This window comes from Herpailurus yagouaroundi, unplaced genomic scaffold, assembly GCF_014898765.1.
Source record: "Herpailurus yagouaroundi ecotype Mexico unplaced genomic scaffold, PumYag 67793, whole genome shotgun sequence".
Taxonomy (NCBI): Eukaryota; Metazoa; Chordata; class Mammalia; order Carnivora; family Felidae; genus Herpailurus; species Herpailurus yagouaroundi.
This window is the reverse complement of record NW_024420586.1, coordinates 13,037,101-13,058,684: the sequence shown is the minus strand read 5'-3', so window position 1 is coordinate 13,058,684 and position 21,584 is coordinate 13,037,101.

Sequence of the window (21,584 nt, the reverse complement as noted above, 5' to 3'; positions counted from 1 at the left end):
AAAAAAAATAAAGATAGAAATACTAAGCAAGAAGAAGAAGAAAAAAAAAGAATTCCCCTTATGAGTGGAATCATATGGTATATGTCTTTCTAAGTCTGACTTATTTCACTTAGCATGATACCCTCTAGGTCCATCTATGTTGTCTTAAATGGCAGAATCTCATCTATTTTTATGGCTTTGTAATATTCCTTTGTGTGTGTGTGTGTGTGTGTGTGTGTGCGCGCGCGCGCGCGCGCACATGCCCTAGTGACTGAGCCAGCCAGGCACCCCAACCCTCAAGTCTTTTTTTTTTTTTTTTAATTTTTTTTTCAACATTTATTTATTTTTGGGACAGAGAGAGACAGAGCATGAACGTGGGAGGGGCAGAGAGAGAGGGAGACACAGAATCGGAAACAGGCTCCAGGCTCGGAGCCATCAGCCCAGAGCCTGATGCGGGGCTCGAACTCACGGACCGCGAGATCGTGATCTGGCTGAAGTCGGAAGCTTAACCGACTGCGCCACCCAGGCGCCCCAACCCTCAAGTCTTAAACACCACTTGAAACCTTCTCAAAAACGTATGTCTTCATTTTCTTTCTACTTCTCTGATCATGTCTTTGCAGTTCCTTTTGCAGGCCTCACTAGCTCAGTCTACACCCAAAGTGTCATTTGCCAAATTATTATGTCCTTGGCTCTATTTGTCACTATATACATGTTCCCTCTACAATCTCAACCATGCTCATGGTTTTCCCACCATATATATTGATGACCCTCAAGTATCTATTGTTACCCTGGACCTGTGTCAGGAGCTCCATCCTAGTACATAAGCTGCCTAATTAACATTCCTTCCTAGATATCCTAAAGGGGCCTCATATTCACTATCTGAAAGACAGGTTTCTTTCAGAATTTTCTTTCAGAAAATCTTTTCCCCATTTTTGTGTTCTTCAACCTAATAATGGCACCACAACCATGAAAATGAAAGACATCATTTATTCCTGCGTTCCCTTAACTAGCACTCCACATCAAGGGCTATGCCCTGCCACTTCTATCATCTTTTTTTTGTTGCTGGTGTATAGTATATTGTTAAAATTTTCTCCAGCCTTATTAAGGTAGAATTGACAAATAAAAATGGTATATTTAATGTACACAATGTGATGTTTTGATACACATATACATTGTGAAATGATCACCACAACCAAGCAATTAACATATCCATCACCTCACAAAGTGTGTGTGCGCGCGCGCGTGTGTGTGTGTGTGTGTGTGTGTGTGTGTACATGTGATGAGAACAGTTAAGATCTCCTCTCTCATATGGTAGTGATTACCAGTTGCTGAGAGGTGGGGAATATGGGGAGATGTGGATCAAAGGATATAAACTTTCAGTTATAAGATGACTAATTTCTGGGTATCTAATGTACAGAATAGTGATTATAGCTCATAATACTATATTATATACTTTGAAATTACTCAGTGAATAGATCTGAAATGTTTTTACTGCAAAAAAGAAATAGTAATTATATGACAAGATGAAGGTATTAGCTAACACTATGGTGGTAGTCATTTTATAATATATGAGTGTATCAAATCAGTATGTTGTACACCTTAAATTTTCACAAAGGTATATGTCAATTATAGCTCAATAAAACTGGAAAAAAATACTCTCTTAGCAAATTTCAAGTATACAATATAGTATTATTAACCAGAGTTACCTTGCTTTAACTTAGATCTCCAGATCTCTTATTTGTCCTGCATAACTCAAACTTTGTACCCTTTGACCAACTTCTCTCCTTTTCCCCCAACCCTCAACCTCTGATCACCACTACCCTGCTCTATGCTTTTATGAGTTTGAATTTTTTATATTCCACATATAAGCAAGATTATGCAGCATTTGTCATTCTGTGTCTGGCTTATTTCACTTACGAGAATGTCCATTTGTAACATCTTCACCTTTTCCACACCTGCTCATTCTCCCTGCAAAACTCCACTCCCTTAATTTCTTACCTTGAAACTTGGGGAGTAGAAGGATGTGTGTGTGTGTGTGTGTGTGTGTGTGTGAGCACGCGCACACGCACACACAGAGTGTCATGATACTCATCTAGTAACATAGGCATTCTCATCCTTGAATGTACATTAGAATTACCTAAGTAACTCACATAATTCTGATTGAATTGATTTTAAATGGGATCCTGGTATAGTATGGAAAGATTCAATGTGCAGCCCAAGATGACAGTCATTGGTCATCTATTCAATGATCCTCTATCTTCTGCACAATAAATTAGGTGCACAAAGAAGACACCTAATACAGATTTTAAAATAAGACAATAATAAGAACTATGTTTAAGAGTTTTTGTTAGGAAGAGATCATGTAATTGTGTTAGCTCTTAGAAGAGGACTCATCATATAAGATAGTTAATAAATGGCAACTCCATATTGTTATCTTCAGCTCAATTGTTCATTACACCCATACAGTCAAATGATATATTCACCTATCCCCAAATACATCCTAACTTGCTACGACTCTCTGTCTTTTGGGCCTGGGCCCTCCAGTATGCTGTATTACACGTGATCAGTAGAGCACAATGCAAAGGTGGTGCAAAATTTTAGATGTTTACATTAAACAAAGAAGAAACAGGTTCAACTGGTCACAGATTTAATGCCTATACTGAAAGATGGAAAAATTTTTTTTGGAAAAAAATTTTAAAAAACATTTTAAATAAAGTTTTATGCCAAAAGAAAAAGTTGATGTCCCTGGCTATCATCAAATCATTTGTCACAGAACTTAGTGTTGAAAAGTTTTCAGTTTGGATCATTGCAGGAGTGATGTTAGAGGTGTCCTGCATTTTCTATTTCTGGTTATTTTTAAGATGTGATAGAGTATGAGTATTTTGCTCATTTTAATGCAGTCAAATGTTAAGGTAAAAAGCTTTACTAAGGTACTTAGTAAACCAGTCTTTGGAGGAATTCAAGGACTTCGGAAAGATCCAATTTGTTGAACCCCCTGTGGCTTATAAGATTTTTCTTTCTTGCTGATATAAGATAGTAGGACACAATGAACTTTTAAAACTTCAAGTTTTAAAGAATATGCAGGAATAAAAGAGAAGATGCTTATTTATTCACAGAAGTGCAAGTATATAGATGCAAATTGGACATGTGGATGGAGATGACATCTGGAGACTACGTTTATTTCCCATTATCAAACCGTCTTGAGATCAAAGAAATCACCTATTCTAAAGAATCCTAGAACTATCTTGTGGGAATTATGTTAGAATTTTTTAAGATATTGAAGGATTTATGAGTATGAATCATGTTGTATCTGTGACTGTCTTTGAATGTAAACCTCTGGATATGCTAAGCTACCAAACACCTTAACCCTTGATGTGATATAATTTTAAGAGGATGTGCCCAAACTGAAAGCAAAATGTATTCACTCAAAGACATCCTTAGAAGACTGACACTGAGTATACAAACGCCAGGATCAATCTGAATTTCTGATGATCTAATACAATTCTGGAAATATCTAGGTCCACTCTCTGTCACAAAAATACTAAAAAGAAATTTGAGAACCTTCATCAGTGATATGACCTCAAGATAGAATTGATATGAAACTTGAATAAAAAGACCCTATTGTTCTCAACAATGGTTTTGTTTTATTTCCAATTAATTCTCTTTTTATTTTAATTCCAGTGTAGTTAACATACAGTGTTATATTAATTTCAGGTGTATCAGATTAATTCCCTTTGAATTAGTAATGATTGTTCAATCAGGCCTATATTATGTGGCTTAGTATAACTAATATTTTAAATTTTTTTGGCACCCCCACAGAATGGTATTACTACTACTACTACTACTACTACTAGTAGTACTTCTACTAGTAGTAGTCTACTAGTCTACTACTACTAGTAGTAGTATATGGAGCAGTGCCTATTACAAGCCATTAACTAAAACTACTACTACTAATAGTAGTTATTAACCAGAGTTAATAGTAGTAGTACTACTAGTAGTAGTAGTTTTAGTTAATGGCTTGTAATAGGCCCCGCTCCATATATTTTCACCTACATTATCTCATTAATCTCCACAAGAGGACTCAGAGATGGGCAAAATACCTCAGTTTTTCAAACAATAGTATTGAGGCTCAGAGGGTTTAATGGATGCTCCGAGCGACACAGTCAAAGCAGAGACAGGAAAAATCAATTCATATCTACACACATGCTGTGTTTCCTCACTTAGAATGGATGGACGATGGATGGATGGAGGGATGGATGGATGGATCTAAAGTAGTGGTGTTTTTGCCATGTGATGGTGTAGTAGGCAAAATAATGGTCACCCAAGGATGTCCATGTCCTAATTCCAGAGACCTGTGAATATGTTGTCTTACTTATATAGCAAAAGGGACTTACAGATATGATTAAGGATCTTGAGATGGGGAGATTATCTTGGGTTATCTGGGTGGGCCCAATGCAATCACAAGGGTCCTTGTAAGAGAAAGGAGGCAAGAGAGTCAGTCAGAAAAGAAAATGTGATGAAGGAAGCAGAGGTCAGAGTACGATTGCTGAAGGATTCAGGAAACCTCTAGAGTCTGGAAAAGACAAGAAAATAAATTCTCTCCTGCCTTCCAGAAGGAACACAACTCTACCAACACCTTAATTATAGCCTTGTGAGAATCATTTTGAACTTCTAACCTTCAGAACTGAATGATTATAGATTGTGTTACAATACCAGGGTTCATGGTAATTTGCTAGAGTGGTAATATGTAACTAATAGAAATAAAATGAAATGAGTTTAATTAGATGTATAACACAACAACCATTTGAAAAAATCTCTCAATCTTAAATCTACAGAAAAATATCTGATTTATAAAATTTTTACTGACATCACCCACACTGTCTCCTCTCTCATGTCCATGATCTCTCTCTCATGTTCATGTTTTTAGCTTTTCATCTGACTAAACCCTTACAATCACAGTGGTCAAGCATTTTCTGCCTAAATCACCTTTGATTATCCACCTATGGGCCTTTGCACATGAGAATCCCACCACTGGCAATGCCTCTCACATCCTTTCTGCTTAAATTCTACTATAATTTCAAGGACCAATGTTGAATCTGAGTCCCACTTTGTCCACTGTATCTTTGTTGAACACCAGAATAGTTCTTTGTGAACTCCTATTTTTCTCAAATACAGTATAAAGACTGTATGCCAGATGACGTGTCAAGCACTGTCAATAAAATGTTCACTTTGACATAATTTCTTATTTTGAATATCTGTCTCTTCTCTGCAATACGTCTATAGATTCTTTGAGGAAGGTGAGGGGTACTCGTATCACACTAAAAGTGATTCCTGCTTCTCAGCTTGTGACTCTGTAAACTTCATTTTTCTCAGTTGTCAAAATTAGGAACTGTATACAGGCCCCCATGGGTTTCTGTGAGGAATAATAGATATGGTATATATAGAATGTCTTAGGATAGGCCCAGCAGAGATACTCCATAAATATTAGATTTTTACTTCCTCCCTGTTTATAATAAGTGATTTCAGAATATTTGCTGACTTGTAATCATAATCTGTTCATCATTCTTAGTAGGGTCCATCCAGATTTTTTAGAATAACATGTACCACAATTATTATTAAAGCCATTTCAGATCCTAATAAATAAAATTTAAAAAAATATGACCACAATCCTGCAGGAAAATATGTACCTAGAAAAAAATCTGAAGGTAAATTTTGAACTGTCCTTGGGAGGATTCTGAATATGCTTTACCTTTCCGTTCTACTCCTGAGATGGCAGTTCACTAGTTTTATAGCTCTGGTTTCAACGAACATACAGGATGCACAGAGGACATGATATTTGACTCTCCAATTTCCAGTTTGGCGCATGTCATAGTATCCTTTAAAGAACTTCCTGGCCTTGAAATTATATTTGCAAAACAGTCTAAAGCCACTATTATTTCAGTTCCAAATTTTCTTATAATTCCCTCCTCTTGACTCCTTACTTTTTATTTGAAGGTGCTCAAGTTGGAGCATGACTGTAACATCAAATGTCAAGCAAATCTATCAATGGCGATAGATTTTGTCTGTTTTGTCTCCAGGGCCCACCCACACTCTTCATGAAATAAAACTGCTGCTTTAGGGACCAGGAGAGAGTTTTGAAATAATTTATCCAACTCTTTCCCCCCCTTAGAAATGTGAATGTGTCTCAAAAGTGAGACATAATGTTTATCAACTTGTCTTACATTGGAATTTGCATGACCTGTACTGAATTATTACTGAAAAGTTTTGTGGGCTTTTTAAAAATCAGAATGCTTTTATTATTAAATTGGCTGCAAAAAGATAATAAATTTGTGTGGTTTTTGGCAGTATCCTTAACCTGGGAACCTCATATTTTATATCATCCAGGGTTCTGGTAGAGATTAGAGAACCTGTTCGCCATTTGTCTCATCATCTATACACATCTAGTTTAGATAATTAAAGGCATTAGCTTTATTTTTTTCTCCTTGAAATGCTCAATACAAAATGCAAATATTATGTTTCCTGGGGTCAGTATATAACCTCTTTGCCCTATCAGTCACACTTGTTCTCTCAGCATTGCCAAGAATTCTAGGGATTTTTGGAAGGAATATTAATATGGATTTAATTGATCAGTAACATAATTAAACCATTAAATTCCAGCACAAGCTTGGGGCGCCTGGGTGGCTCAGTTGGTTAAGCGACCAATTTCGGCTCAGGTCATGATCTCACGGTTGGTGAGCTCGAGCCCCGCGTCTGGCTCTGTGCTGACAGCTCAGAGCCTGGAGCCTATTTCAGATTCTGTGTCTCCCCCTCTCTCTACCCCTCCCCTGCTCACGCTTTGTGTCTCTCTGTCTCAATAATAAATAAACGTTTAAAAAAAATTCCAGCACAAGCGTGAGGAATAGACAACCAAACTTAATAATGAGCTTCCAATAGGATTTAAGAAAAATGCTCTCGTGTGTTTTCTAAGTTCTCCTTTCAGTACAAAGAAGTGGTATAGACAAAAGACACTCTGAACACTGCCCATGGAATAATTGGACCACATAGCTTAATGCTGATGAGTTGAGTTTAAATTAAAAGCTTAAATATAATAATAAAGTTAAAGAGTCATGTTGATGTCAATTTGTTAGCCAATCAGGTTTTTCTGATCCTTCTGTAAATTATTGTTGAGAGTATTTTGGGACAGATGTTAAATCTGCTCTGTAGATAGTTTGGGGGAAAAAAAGTCAATTGCTAAAAAATACTCCAATCCCTCCCCCAAACCAAATTTAGGCACCATCACCATCTTCAATTATCTACAATAGCCACATAATTGACTTATTCACTTCCTTGATGTACATATGTTGAATGAAATATATCTGCTTATGTGTTTCAAATAGTCTGCACTTAACTCACAAAGGGCAATGTTACACACCCACACACAGATTTGGATGTAGGCCAGACTGAGGAGGTTCATGACTAAATAAGAATTGTAGAAGATGTTAGTCAATATTTTCTCAATACTTTAACTCCATATTATTTCTTTCCTTTTGGTATCAATGAGTTTTGCTGACTGGCTTGTACCAACATAGTGCTGGATTACAAAACACAAATGCCCAATTCTACTCCTTCTTGGTAAGTATGTAATGATGTTATGTAATAATCACCATTATTCTACTAAGGTGGAAAAATCCTCTCTATGTTAGCAGCTGTAAAACTTCTTACATCATTACTCTGTTCAGAGAGCACAAAGCACTAGGTTGAAGTGAATGCGATTTCAGTGGAGAGAGAGAGACTGTACAATTGGGCAGACTCTGAGGTAAGCAGGAAAGGCTCAGCATTATCTGAGATCTATGATAATTCTAACAGTAGTTCATAGTAACAGCACTTATTGAATATTTACCAGACCCTGTTTTAAGTATCATCTTAGGCTATACTCCCTCAGAAACACACTGAGGCAGAAGTTGTGCACAGTAGTTTTACCAGATCATCTCTTGTTACCAACTCCTGTGAGAGGATGAGGGAAACAGGACTGAGCAACAAGAGAATTTGAGCATAGCAGCTACACAAAGGCCACAGCCAATGCCACAGGGAGCTTGGAAGGTGGACAGCACTTAAGAGTTGTCCTGGTTCAAGGCAAGAGGAGCAGACAAAACTGAACAACGTTTGGCCTTGTGCTGGCCCTCAAGATGGGGCACAACCTTGTTCAATGCAGTCCCTTCATGTGAGGGCAAGTCCCAAAGAAGGTCTCTTCTGTGAGCCATTGGCAGCCAACTCCCAGCAGCTCTAAAAATGAGTGCCTCAGTCCTAAAGCGGTTATGTGTATGGTAACCCTCAGCAGCCTCCTTCTGTGTCTTGTATGTACTATCTCCCCTAATCCTCACCACCATCCCACAAAGCAGGCACTACTTTCTCCACTTTACAGATGAGGAAACTGAGACTCAATCAATAGTAACTTAGGGAGCCAGTACCTTAGCCCAATTCAAGCCTTCAGTCCACACCCACTGAAGGCATGGTGTAGCATTCTACTACTCTCAATTAATGTTTAATGAACTTACTGGGAAGACAAGAGGAGAAGTAACAGACTATTTCAACTTTATAACTTGGGTAAAATGTCTAGCTTTGGGAAAGGAATTGAAATCCACTGGTATTGTAACATTTATTTTAAAAATCACAAATCATCACTTGGTGCTTCAATTTCCCTCCCAAGCAAAGCTCCAATGTGAGATAAAGCTGGGTGTGGGTATGAAGAGGTTCATAATATAATACTTTGTACTTTAGTAAAAGTTTAAATATTTTCAAATGACCATTTTTTTTTTAAAGTCACAAGAACAAGAGTGGTTCACAGGTGATTTCTATATGGTATTAAGGGGGTAAAAGTTAATTTTAATGTGATCCCAAGTATTCTAAGTGAATAGAAAAAGATGAAAAGCTCTCTAATGCATTTTATGAAGCCAACAAGACGTTAATGCTAGACCTGATAACAACAGTTAAAAGCATAGCCCAATGTCACTTATGAATAGAGATGAAGCATTCAAAATAAAATATTAGGAAATAAAGGCAGAAGAATAGCACATTATGTCCAGTTAGGGCTTATTCTAAATGTAAGGATGGGGAAATTATCATCAAAGATACAAACAGAATCCATTCCATTAAAAGTAAGGTAGGAAAACCTCATGATAATATCAATAAATGGTAATCATTTGATAAAACTCATAGCCTTATTAATAAAAGTACCACATAAAACAGGAATAAAAGAAAACTACTTATGGTAGGCTTCTTACCAAAAACCAACAAAATATACTAAATGACAGTCACTGAAACAACGGCCATTATAAATTAGGAAATAGAAACACCTGTCTTTAGGGAAACTACTCTTGCAAGATGTGTTAGTTTCCTAGGTTTGCTATAATAAAGTCCTACAAACAATATAAACAGACTTAAAACAAGAGAAATGTATTGTCTCACCGTTCTGAAGGCTCCAAGTCTGAAATCAAGATATCTACAGGGCCTCATAAGACCTCCTTGCTTCAAGTGGTTGCTGGCAAACCCTGATGTTCCTTGGCTTGTTGGTGGGTCACTCCAATTTCTGCCTCCGTCTTCACATGGCCTCCTCTGTGTGTCTGTATAAATGTTCCTCTTCTTGTAAGGATAGAAGTCATTGCAAGAGGGCCCACCACTAATCCAGTATGACTTCATCTTATTTTGATTACATCTGCAAAGACAGGTTATGAATTCAGCATATTTTTTAGAGGACACAATTCAACGCATACAGTATATTAAAAGTTAAAATTCCACTAATTTTGGCTGGCTTCTGGAAAACTTTCCCATAGAAATTAGAGAGAGAGAGAGAGAGAGAGAGAGAGAGCGAGCATGTGCTAATATATGCTAAGGTGAGTGTGGATAAAAATAATGGATTCAAAGTTGTTAATATGGATTACTTTCTGGGAGAATACATGAAGGTAAGAAAGGAAAGGAAAGGAAAAGCAAACAAAAATCAAAAGAAAAAATTGCATCAAAAATCCTTTTAAGAAGGGTGCCTGGGTGGTTCAGTTGGTTGAGTGTCTGACTCTTGATTTTGGCTCAGGTCATGATCCCAGGGTCATGGGATTTAACCTCGTGTAAGGCTCTGAGCTGAGCATGGAGCCTGCTTAAGATTCTCTCTCTCGCTCCCTCTGCCCCTCTCCCCTGCTTGTGCTCTCTCTCTAAAATAAAAACAAAATCAAAACAAAACCTTTTTAAAAAGTCCTTGTAAGAACAGATATTGTTCACATTCATGTAAAGTTGTATAGTTTGGTGTGTGTGTACGTTTGTGTATATAACTTCACTCTGCAGGGATAAATAAACATTGAGTTAAAGAACTGTACATAAAGATTCCTAAAATGAGATTTGGATGACTAGTAGAGGGGGCAATTCAAGTAATTATACTCCCTCATAAAGTGTGGTTGAAATGTGCAACATACTACAAAGATAGGTGGAAAATGGAAAAAATAATAATGAATGTATATCAATGGCAAAACTTTGGAAAAATAAATTTTTTTTCAAATATATACAGTAACACTTTTTACCATGTGCTATTATGGAAAGTTGCCGGGAATGGGGAGCAAACCCTGTGCCAGTGGATGAAAGATTACTCAACACTTGGCTGAGAAAGAGAGGAGAGGGCATGGGGGACAACATTCGGAGACGAAGACCCTCACTTGTACTCTCATTTATTGGAGTGTCAGGCCAATCACAAATCTCAGTTGGCTTGTTGTGTACAGAGGGTGTATAACAGTTCAGGCATGCAAAAACAAAGGGTGCATGACTTAAAGGTCAACAATCACAAGAGACTAATCAAATCAGAGATACACAGCAAAAGTCTTGTGTCCTATTGTTTTACTAAACTTTGTATACAATGTATAGATAAGGGAGTTCCCAAGGACTGCAGAAACACCTGGGAGGGCAGGCCCCAGGGAATTAATTCCACACTCAGGGCAGTTATGCTTTCCTGGGCATTCCAAGAGACCCAGAAGGCTCCCAAGCTTAACTTCAGCCCACCAGAATTTTCCATGTTACATTTTAGCTAGCCAAGCATTTTGTATAATCTCGTCATCATCAGTAATAACCCCAACACAACAAAGTAATATTTTAAGAAAGTTAAATTATTTCAATTCCTATAATGGAATTTAGTAGAAGAATATGCCATGCTGTTCTGCAGATAGCACTGTGATTTCCAGGTGCTCTCCCCACTGAATCAGTATGAAAACTTCAGTTCTACAATAGCCCACACCGTATAGGTAAAGTGCGAAGTTAAAAGTGGTCACATATTTTGGGGGAGAAGGAGAGTATAAGATTAATTAAGACTACTTAGTCACTGTATTTTATCAGATGAGAGCAGATAAGGGAAGGTATAGTCTGAGCTGGAAAAAGAAAAACAAAATCTTAAAGCAGAAGAAAGAACCCAACCAGAGTTCTTTGAATATATGCTTTGGTGAATTTACCCTAATTCCCTTAAGTCTTTGGGCTGGGTATGCAGGAAACAGGACTTTTAAGATTTCTATACTTTTTTTTCTCTACTGCATCCGAATTTACCCAAGCAGAAATTAACTGGAGCATTTAAGGCTGAAAGGGTCTTGCAATGTTGGAAACATCTTTTTGAGAATTAGAACATAATAAAATCTACTAAATATAATACAAACAATACATTTTTCCCCAAAGCCGCAGCACTAGCAAATACTCATGCTGATAAGCCTTTTTTATTAAGTCCTAGAAACAAAGATGAATATGACATGATATACCTTTTAAAGTGTTTCCAGTCCTAGAAAATGACTGTGTGCACAATTAACCACAATTCAAAACAGAGACAACAAACATAGTAGCAAAGCAAATACTGTAAGAACAAAAAAGGAAATGTAATTATGTCCAAACTGTGAAACAAAAAAGCTTAGCACACATAGTTAATTCCAATAAATATTCACCTATTACTCCAAGAAAGTCCAATAATATTAAATATTACAAAATATGTTCCCTCTTGTTCCTGTTGCGTTTCCCAGTGCAGTCTTTAAAAGTAACAGCATATGAAAGGTGCAACTGATCAATGGACCACAATTTTGAGCACTCATTTTGTACAGGAGGTTGCTCTGGGAAGCACACTCTGTGAAGCCGAGAGGCAGGTGTGCATTTTTTTGTACTAACAATAGTGCAGGCAGTTACATCAGATTGTCAGCATCATGCTAAAGGCAGCTGGTTTCTCAAGTGGCAAAGAGTCTGTATGCAGGTTAAAACTGTAAGAACTGAGTTTTAGTCCTGATGTTTTCCTCTGTTTCAGCCCCCTGTGTTTGGACAAAACATTTACCTTCTGTAAACTCCAGTAGGAATTCAAACCTCACTGAAAATAATCATTCCATACAACTGGATTATAAAAATAAAAAAAAAACTATAACATATAGAAAAGTGTTTTTATCTGAAGACATCATTATTAAAATGACTACTATGTACAACAGAAGGCTGTTAAAGCAGTTAAAGATAAATATGTTTAGAATGACAACTTCTGGGAATAAATGTGATGGCAGGTAATGTGTTTTTTATCATCCATACAGTAAAGAAATCAGGCAGTAAGTGAGACCTTCACCTATGTCATGTACTCTGAATGACCTTTAGTGGGTGATACAGCCAAATCAATTTGAAAATCTCTGACATGAAAGGGATGGGGGAAATAATCTAAGATGAAAGGGATGAGGAAATAATCTCTAAATCCATCTCAATTCTCAACTTAAATAATAATAACTAATTCGATGATAGGTAAATATTTAATGGATGTTCTATACTGGGGATTGGAATAATGAATGTTTGAATCTTAGAAGATAGTAGAATCTGAATTAGGAGACAAGTAATCATAGATTAATAATTTAAAAATAAGATGCCATCATTTATTAAAACTTCATTGCAAAACTTTGGTTTCAACTCAGACATATGAAGAGCTTAGAAGTCATAATTCCCATCCTTACGATAAGAAAAAGCTGGACAAGCTATCAACAACTTTTCTTCAACACATCAGAGAACTGAGATTGCAGACCAAACTACCTTCCCCAAATCTAAAGAGATGGTCTCCTTCAGGGAAGCAACTCAGGCATATAAGTATCTGGAGCAGAGGCCACTGGACAGAAAGATACAATAAACTAGAAATTTTGATGAACCGCTGGAGACTGAGCATAGACCATCATGAGAGTGAGAAGCTCATGAAAGCCCAAGTCATGGGGAGGGACCCACACGTTTATAGGTTTTTCTTCCGGAAGCCAACCAGGCTCTCAGAGAATCAAGATTCCTGAGAAAACTCCCCTCCACCACATGGCTCTAGTTGGCGTAGAAAAAGAGTAGCCATTGTGAAATCCACCCAGACCCTTCTCTCTTAGGGAACAAAAGGTTTCATCTCCAAGAGGTCTGACATTGACAGCTGGCATCACGGAAAGTCAATTCAAGATGGGTGAAGGGAGCTGTGCTTTGCCATAGCCTCCCTGTGTCACATAAAGAAAAAACTCAAACGTTAAATGTATAGGGGACAGGATCTCAATTACAGAGACTGGGGATACTGAAGGACAAGCAGTGTCCTGGAGTAGGCAAAGGATTAGAGGGCATGGGATGAAAAAGTTCTATGTCTAAAGAAGAGAGAGCAACACTTGTGAAAGCCACGTGCCCTAGGTACAGACCCATAGCACATGCCCAAACTAGAATTTAATCAGATGATTAGACGAAGCTTCTCCTTGCCTACACCCCACCAATACCATAATAAGGTCTCCAGGAACAGTAATAGTGGATTATGCCTGGGACAACAGAGACAGACTCTCTCTGAAGAGCAGTGTAAAGGGAAACCCTTAAGGTAAAAGGGGAGCTGGACAGAGAGGATGCTGGAGGAATTTGAAACCTCTGGTACCCATAACTACAACAAACACCAAACAGAACCCAACTAGTGGCCGGATTAAAATAAATCCCCCCACTGAAGGTCTATTTAACTCAGTATTTAACACACTATACCACATATCTGGCTTCCAGCAAAGTATCATAAGACATGACAAAGGCAAAAACAAACAAAAAACAGTCTGAAGACACAAAGCAATTGGCAGAACCAGATTCAGATATGACACTAACGGTGGAATTATCAGAAAATTTAAAATAACTATGATTAATACGTTAAGGCTCTAATGAAAGGGTAGATATCAGGCAAAACCAGATATCTACAGAAAGACGGTAACCATGAGAAAGTACCAAAAGTAAATTATAGAAACAAAAACACTATGGTAACAGAAAAGAAGAATTCCTTCTAGGAATTTCTCAGGTTAAACTTTGACAAGGCTGAGGATGGAATCAGTGATCTTGAAGATAGGTCAATAAATTTTTTTCTAAACTGAAATAAAAAGAGAAAAAAATATGAGAAAAGAACAGGCACCTAAGAATTGTAGGACTATATGAAAGAGTGTAACATATGCAAAACTGTAATATTAGAAGGAGAGAGAATGGAACAGAATAAATATTTGAAGTAATAATAGCTGAAAATTTTCTAAAATTAGTGACCAACACCAAACTAAAGATCAAAGAGGTTCAGAGAATACAAAAGAGGATATACACTTTTCCCCTACAAATTCCCCTACCATTATTATATACAAACTGCAAAAACTAAAGACAAAGACAAAACTTGTAAAGCAGCCAGAGAAAAGACCAACAGAATTTATAAAAGTCTAGCAACCAAGGCCAACCAAAGAAAATTAAAAAGGGCAAATATATAAAGCTTCAATATCTAATAAAAGAAAGGTCATTGGGGCACCCAGATGGCTCAGTCAGTTGAGCATCTGACTCTGGATTTTGGCTCAGGTCATGATCCCAGGGTCGTGGGATCGAGCCCTGTGTCAGGTTCTGCACTGAGCATGGAGCCTGCTTAAAATTCTCTCTCTGCCCCCCCCCCTTCCACTTGTGCTCTCTCTATATGCAAAATAATTTTAAAAAGGCAATCACTACTGATCCCAAACCATTAAAAGGATAATAAAAGAATACTATGAACAACCCTATGCCCATAAATCCAGTAACTTAGATGAAACAACAGACCAATTCCTTGAAAGACACAAACAACCAAAATTCATGTAAAGAGAAAAACATAATCTAAATAAACTTGTGTCTGTCAAACAAATTGAATTAGTAACTAAAAATCTTCCAAAGAAAAATACCAGGCCAAGGTGATTTAACTTGTGAACTATACCAAACATTTAAGAAATAATTCCAAAACTACAGAATCTTTTCCAGCAAGTAGAAAGGATGGCACTTTACAATGTACTTTCTGAGGCCAGAAATAACCTAAAACTAGAAAAAGATATGCACAAAAACAGCAATTATATCCTATGAATTCTTCAATAAAATATTAGTAAATTAAACTTAATAAGGTATAGAAGGTATTATGTACCATGGCCTAGTAGGGTTCATCCCAGGAGGCAATGCTGGTTTAACTTTCATAAGTCAATCAATTTATGTGACCACATTAACAAGGTAATAAAAGATATCACATGGTCATATCAATAGATGAAGAAAAGTATTAAATAACATGCAATAAGCATTCATAATAAAAATTTTCAAAAACTTAGGAGTGGAAGGAAATTTTCTTAACCCAATAAAGGGCAGGTATGAAAAACTTACAGCTAAGATTATACTTAAAAATGACAGACTAAATGCTTTTCTCCCTTTACCACTCTTACTCAACATTTTACTGGAAATACTCAACTAGTGAAATAAGGCAAAGAGAAATCACTAAAAGCTATACAAAGCAGAGAGGAAGAAATAAAACTGCCTTTATTTGTAGATGAGGTAAACATCTACTAAGAAAACCTCAAAGAACCTACAAACCAAAAGCAAAGAGAGAAACAAAAAGCAGCAAAACAAAACAAAACAAAACTTCTGGAATGAATATCCAAGCTTAGGAAGGGCCAGGATACAAGGTAAATATGCAAAAGTCTATAGCTTCCCCAAAAGCAATAAACAAATGGAATTTTAAATTTAAAAAAATGTATAATTTAAAATAATCCCCCCAAAAGAAGTACTTAAGTATAAAATTAACAAAATATGTACAAGATCTATAGATGAAAAACTACAAAACACTGAAGAAAAAAAAATACATATATCCTTAGTTTTGTTCACTGAGAGGGCCAAGAGGCAATTACATCTCAGCAGCAATGAACATAATCAGCATCCAGATCTTGGTTTCTAATACCATTCTCCAATAAAAAGAACAAGGACTTCTTGAAGAAATGGCTGATGTTAGGGCAGAGGGAGAAAATATACAAGATGAACCTGAAGTGTCTTTTAGCACCAGAAGATAAGGGAGTGTTTACAAAACCAAAGTATTGGGCATGACACAGGAGCTAAGAAAAAAGAGCTCCCAATGGCCAAAGCTGGAAAAACTGGAGCAAAACAAGAAACAAAGTAGCACTGGATTGTAACCTAAAATATAAAATAACTTTCCTTAAGTCCATACTGATAGAACTAAATGCTTGAATAGATGAGTAAATGGAGGACAATAGACAAATCTCCCATGTAGAATTCTAAATAATTTACATATAGGTATTCTGCCCTCAAGGAGGTGGAATATAACTCTGTACTCCTTAAGTGTGGGCTGCACAGGATGACTTCCTTCCAAAGAGTGAAGTGTGACAAAAAGGGTAAATGAGTAACTGTACAGTAGAAAAACCTTACAAATACCACCTCAGCCAGTGGATTAAGGTCACCATCAATAGTGATAAATCATCTTAACAGTATATTCCTTTGATATGATGTAATGAAAATAGCACTTTACCTCTGTGTTTTTTCTTCCCCAAACCCATAATCCCCATCTGACCATGAGAAAAGTATCAGACAAGCCCAATCTGAGAGTCAATACAAAATATCTGGCAAGAATTTCTCAATTCTGCCAAGAACATAGAAAATAAAGTCTGAGGAACTGTCATATATCAGAGAAGACTAAGGAGACATGACTGAATGTAATGTAGTGTCATTGATGTGATCCTGGAAGAGGCAAAGGATGTTAAGAAAAAACTAATAAAATCCAAATAAAGTATGGACTTTACTAATGTTGGTTTCTCAGTTGTAACTGGTATACCATAGTAATATAAGATGTTAAGGATAGAGGAAACTGGGTGTGGGGTATACGGGAACTGTCTGTACTGTTTTTACAACTTTTTTTTTGTAAATATAAACCTATTTGAAAATAAAATGTTTATTTAAATTTAAAAAAGAGGAATGGGGAATGCAGGATAGGGAAGGACTGGAAGTTGGGGGTGGGCATCACTGATAAAGTACCATTTGAGCAAGACTTGAAGGAGATGACAGAGATAGCCAGACACATTTCTGAGGAAGAGTGCCACAGGCAAGGTGAAGCATCAACGCAAAGGCCTGAGGCAGGAGTGTACCTGGTATATTCAGAGAATAGTAGCAAGATCAGCTGTATATGCATCATGGGGACCAAGAGGGGTTGGAAGCAGAAGAGTTGAGCAGAGGCCAGAAAGGTAAGTGGCTGTGGAAGAAAAGGTGATGTAGTACGTTGTAGTCCACTGTGTGATGTTGGCTTTTACTTTGACGCACTGATGAATTTTGAGCAGGGGAAACACATCATGCAACTTAAGTTTTAAAAGCATCCCTCTGATCCTCGAAGAGGAAAATACATTAATGAAAAAAACTGGTGAAATCTGAATTGGGTTTGTAAACTACAGTTCATTAACAGAGATACATTGATGTTAATTTCTTAGTGTTGACAAAAGTAACATAGGTAGTTATGTAAGATGTTAACATTAGGGAGACTAAGTGAAAAGTATGTGGGCACTGTCTGTAATATCTTTGCAACTTTTCTGTAAATTTGCAATTATTACAATATAAAAGACTTTATTAAGAAAATAAATTTCATACCAAGAGGCCATATCGATTAAGTGTTTTTTATAACCACAAAGCAGGGGGATGGGAAATTTAGAAGCGATGGATATGTCAATCAGTCTGAGTGTGATGATGGTATCATGGGTGTATGCATATATCCAAGCTTATCAAATTATATACGTTAAATACATGCAGGGTTTTTTTGTATATCGGTTATACTTCAATAAAGCTATTAAAATAATAAACTATACTGTCATCTTTTAAAAAATGAAATTGCTGGGTAGCTGGGTGGCTCAGTCAGTTAAACCTCTGACTCTTGATTTTGGCTCAGGTCATGATCTCAAGGTTTGTGAGATCGAGCCCTGCTTGGGACTCCACACCGACAGCACAGAGCCTACTTGGTACTGTCTGTCTCCCTCTCTCTCTCTGCTCCTCCCACAATCATGCTCTCTCTCAAACTAAATAAATAAACTTTAAGAAAATTGCATTGTAGGAAGGAAGGAGAGATCAATTATTCTAGTCAGAGGCTTTGACCTATCACATGCCAATCCTAAATGCCAACCCTTAACACACCGAAATCACAGATTTCATTTCATACAGTAAGTTGGCAAAAGACTCATTCCAATACTTTATGTTGTGACCAGTAGTGGATGGAATCTCTACTAAGACTCAGACCAGGAGAGCAGCTTCTGAATACTCAGCAGGACAAGGGAGGTTAGAATTGTGTAGGTCATATGTAAGTAAACTTCGAAAGACTATGTGAAAGGAAACAAATAACATCCATGTACAAACCTCCTGGTAAGTAACCAGTAGAACATTAGGATGGTGGGAAGGAGGGGGTAGGGGGTGTTTGCCCAGGGGAGGGAATACTGAAATGCTCCTTGGTTGATTACTGCATTTCTCCAACTACTGAATTCAGATTCTCTCTAAACATCACTGGGCTGATTTCTTCATCACTTTACATTTCACCACTTAATTTGTAGCCTTGAGACTCTAACCACATCTTAGTTTAGATAAACTGCCTTATATTTAGTACTGGCATAATACTATAATACTTTATCGTTAAGAGGCAGGGATCTAAAATGGATGGCCATTAACAGTTCTTTCAAAGCTTCATCTCCTCCGTGTCCATAGTGTACAATTAAATAGTCACTTGCTTGAGGTTAAAGCTTTTCTGAATTCACTTGGGTCACAATTTTTCCCTTTGGAAAGAGATGCTTCCACTCTTGGAATCCCTTCTTTGGATGCTACATTGGTCAAATTTCTCACTACTTGCAATTTAGCAATAACTAAATAATGGCATTTGCACTAATATATCATTGATACCTATTTGTGGAGGGTGGTAAGGAAGACTATTTGATCACAGAAAATCCAATAGATCTTTTCTGTCAAACTTTGATGTCCTCCTCATTGTAAGCAGTGAAAAACCTGAACTTGTCCCACTAAACTCACTAAACTCACACTTACATGTGGCATCATGTATAAGTGGGTGACTGGTCACTGTTGCCTTTTCTTTTCCTGCATGCCACACCTTGTCCTGCTGATCACTTAGATTCCACACTTATCTGCCTAAATAACCCAGAAGACTAGCAGAATGGACTCTCTGGAGCCAAGCGTAGACAAGAGGCCCATGGAGGAGGGTAGGAAGGGAAGAGAGGCGGTGCGCGCTACACGGACTCAGGGGAGTGAGCCAGGGCGGTGGAGGGCAGCCCGCCCTGCAAGGCAAAGCCCCCAAGTCTGGCGTGCAAAAGCGGGGCGGCTGGACTGTGTGAGTTCTGACAGCCAGCAAGACTTAACATCTGAAAGGTCAAAGTCAACAGCTCTGCTCAGAGAGCGGAAGGGCTAGAGGACACCAGGAGGGAGAGTTGTTGAGCCCCAGAAGACAGAGCTCAGCTCGGTGGGGAACAAAGGCACTGGCCAGCGCCGTCTCCCTCTCCCATCGCCCAGCCGAAATCCCAAAGGGAACCATAGATGCTGGAGAGGATGTGGAGAAACGGGAACCCTCCTGCACTGTTGGTGGGAATGCAAACTAGTGCAGCCGCTCTGGAAAACAGTGTGGAGGTTCCTCAAAAATTAAAAATAGATCTACCCTATGACCCAGCAATAGCACTGCTAGGAATTTGCCCAAGGGATACAGGAGTACTGATGCATAGGGGCACTTGTACCCCAATGTTTATAGCAGCACTTTCAACAATAGCCAAATCATGGAAAGAGACCAAATGTCCATCAACTGATGAATGGATAAAGAAATTGTGGTTTACATACACAATGGAATACTACGTGGCAATGAGAAAGAATGAAATATGGCCTCTTGTAGCAACGTGGATGGAACTGGAGAGTGTGATGCTAAGTGAAATAAGTCATACAGAGAAATACATATACCGTATGTTTTCACTCTTATGTGGATCCTGAGAAACTTAACAGAAGACCATGGGGGAGGGGAAAGAAGAAAAAAAAAAAAAAAAGGTTAGAGAGGGAGGGAGCCAAAACATAAGGGACTCTTAAAAACTGAGAACAGGGGCGCCTGGGTGGCGCAGTCGGTTAAGCATCCGACTTCAGCCAGGTCACGATCTCGCGGTCCGGGAGTTCGAGCCCCGCGTCGGGCTCTGGGCTGATGGCTCAGAGCCTGGAGCCTGTTTCTGATTCTGTGTCTCCCTCTCTCTCTGCCCCTCGCCCATTCATGCTCTGTCTCTCTCTGTCCCCAAAATAAATAAACGTTGAAAAAAAATTAAAAATAAATAAATAAATAAAAACTGAGAACAAACTGAGGGTTGATGGGGGATGGAGGGAGGGAAGTGTGGGTGACAGGTATTGAGGAGGGCACCTGTTGGGATGAGCACTGGGTGTTGTATGGAAACCAATTTGGCAATAAATTTCATATTTAAAATTAAAAAAAGAAATATTCTAATTACAGAATGATGGCTTATTGAAAACTGCATAAATTACTTTCCTTTTTTTAATGAAAAGGGATACATTTCTTTAGAATCATATTGATGTATCCCTAGGAACTCCAAAGGCTTCCAAAGACATGAATGAGTTTCACATTACCATCAGTATTTTTCTTAAAACATCTATTAGTTATTCAAAGTATGCTAAGGGATATTTCAGAGGCACAACAAAATGTTTTAGTAGATACTTCCAAATATCTTGTATGGTTCTTTAATATTTATCATGTGTTCTCACCTTTATAAAATGCAATGACCCTAGATATCTTCTATGGAACATCACTTTCCTCACAATAAATAAATGGATTGAAAAGCTGGACTAACTAGCTTAAGTTTTACACCATCCAATTTATCTTTCATAAGATTAATGTCTTAAAGCAATGTGTAGAATAGAAAAAAGGCTAAATCCATCTAGTATTAACAAAAATAGGACCTTATGTTTTCAAGGCTTTGTAAATTATAAACTGCTTTTTCATAAATTAACTTGTTTGAGCCTTACAACTCTGAGACATAAGTAAAATAATTGTCTTATCTCCATTTCATAGATGGGGCAACTGAAACTGAGACATGTCATAACTTCCCTGAAACACATACATTAAAAAGGAGAAAAGGAATAACAAAAAAAACTAGTATTAGATATTTAATCCAATGATCAATATCAGGCTATAGGACTTTGAATGGAATTACCTGTACTAATATGAAAATTATATCATTCTGTTTTCTCCTTTCCCAGAAAAGGAAACTGTAACAGAATTTAAGGGAATGTTGTAATCATGTATCTCCAATCTACCTATTAGAAAT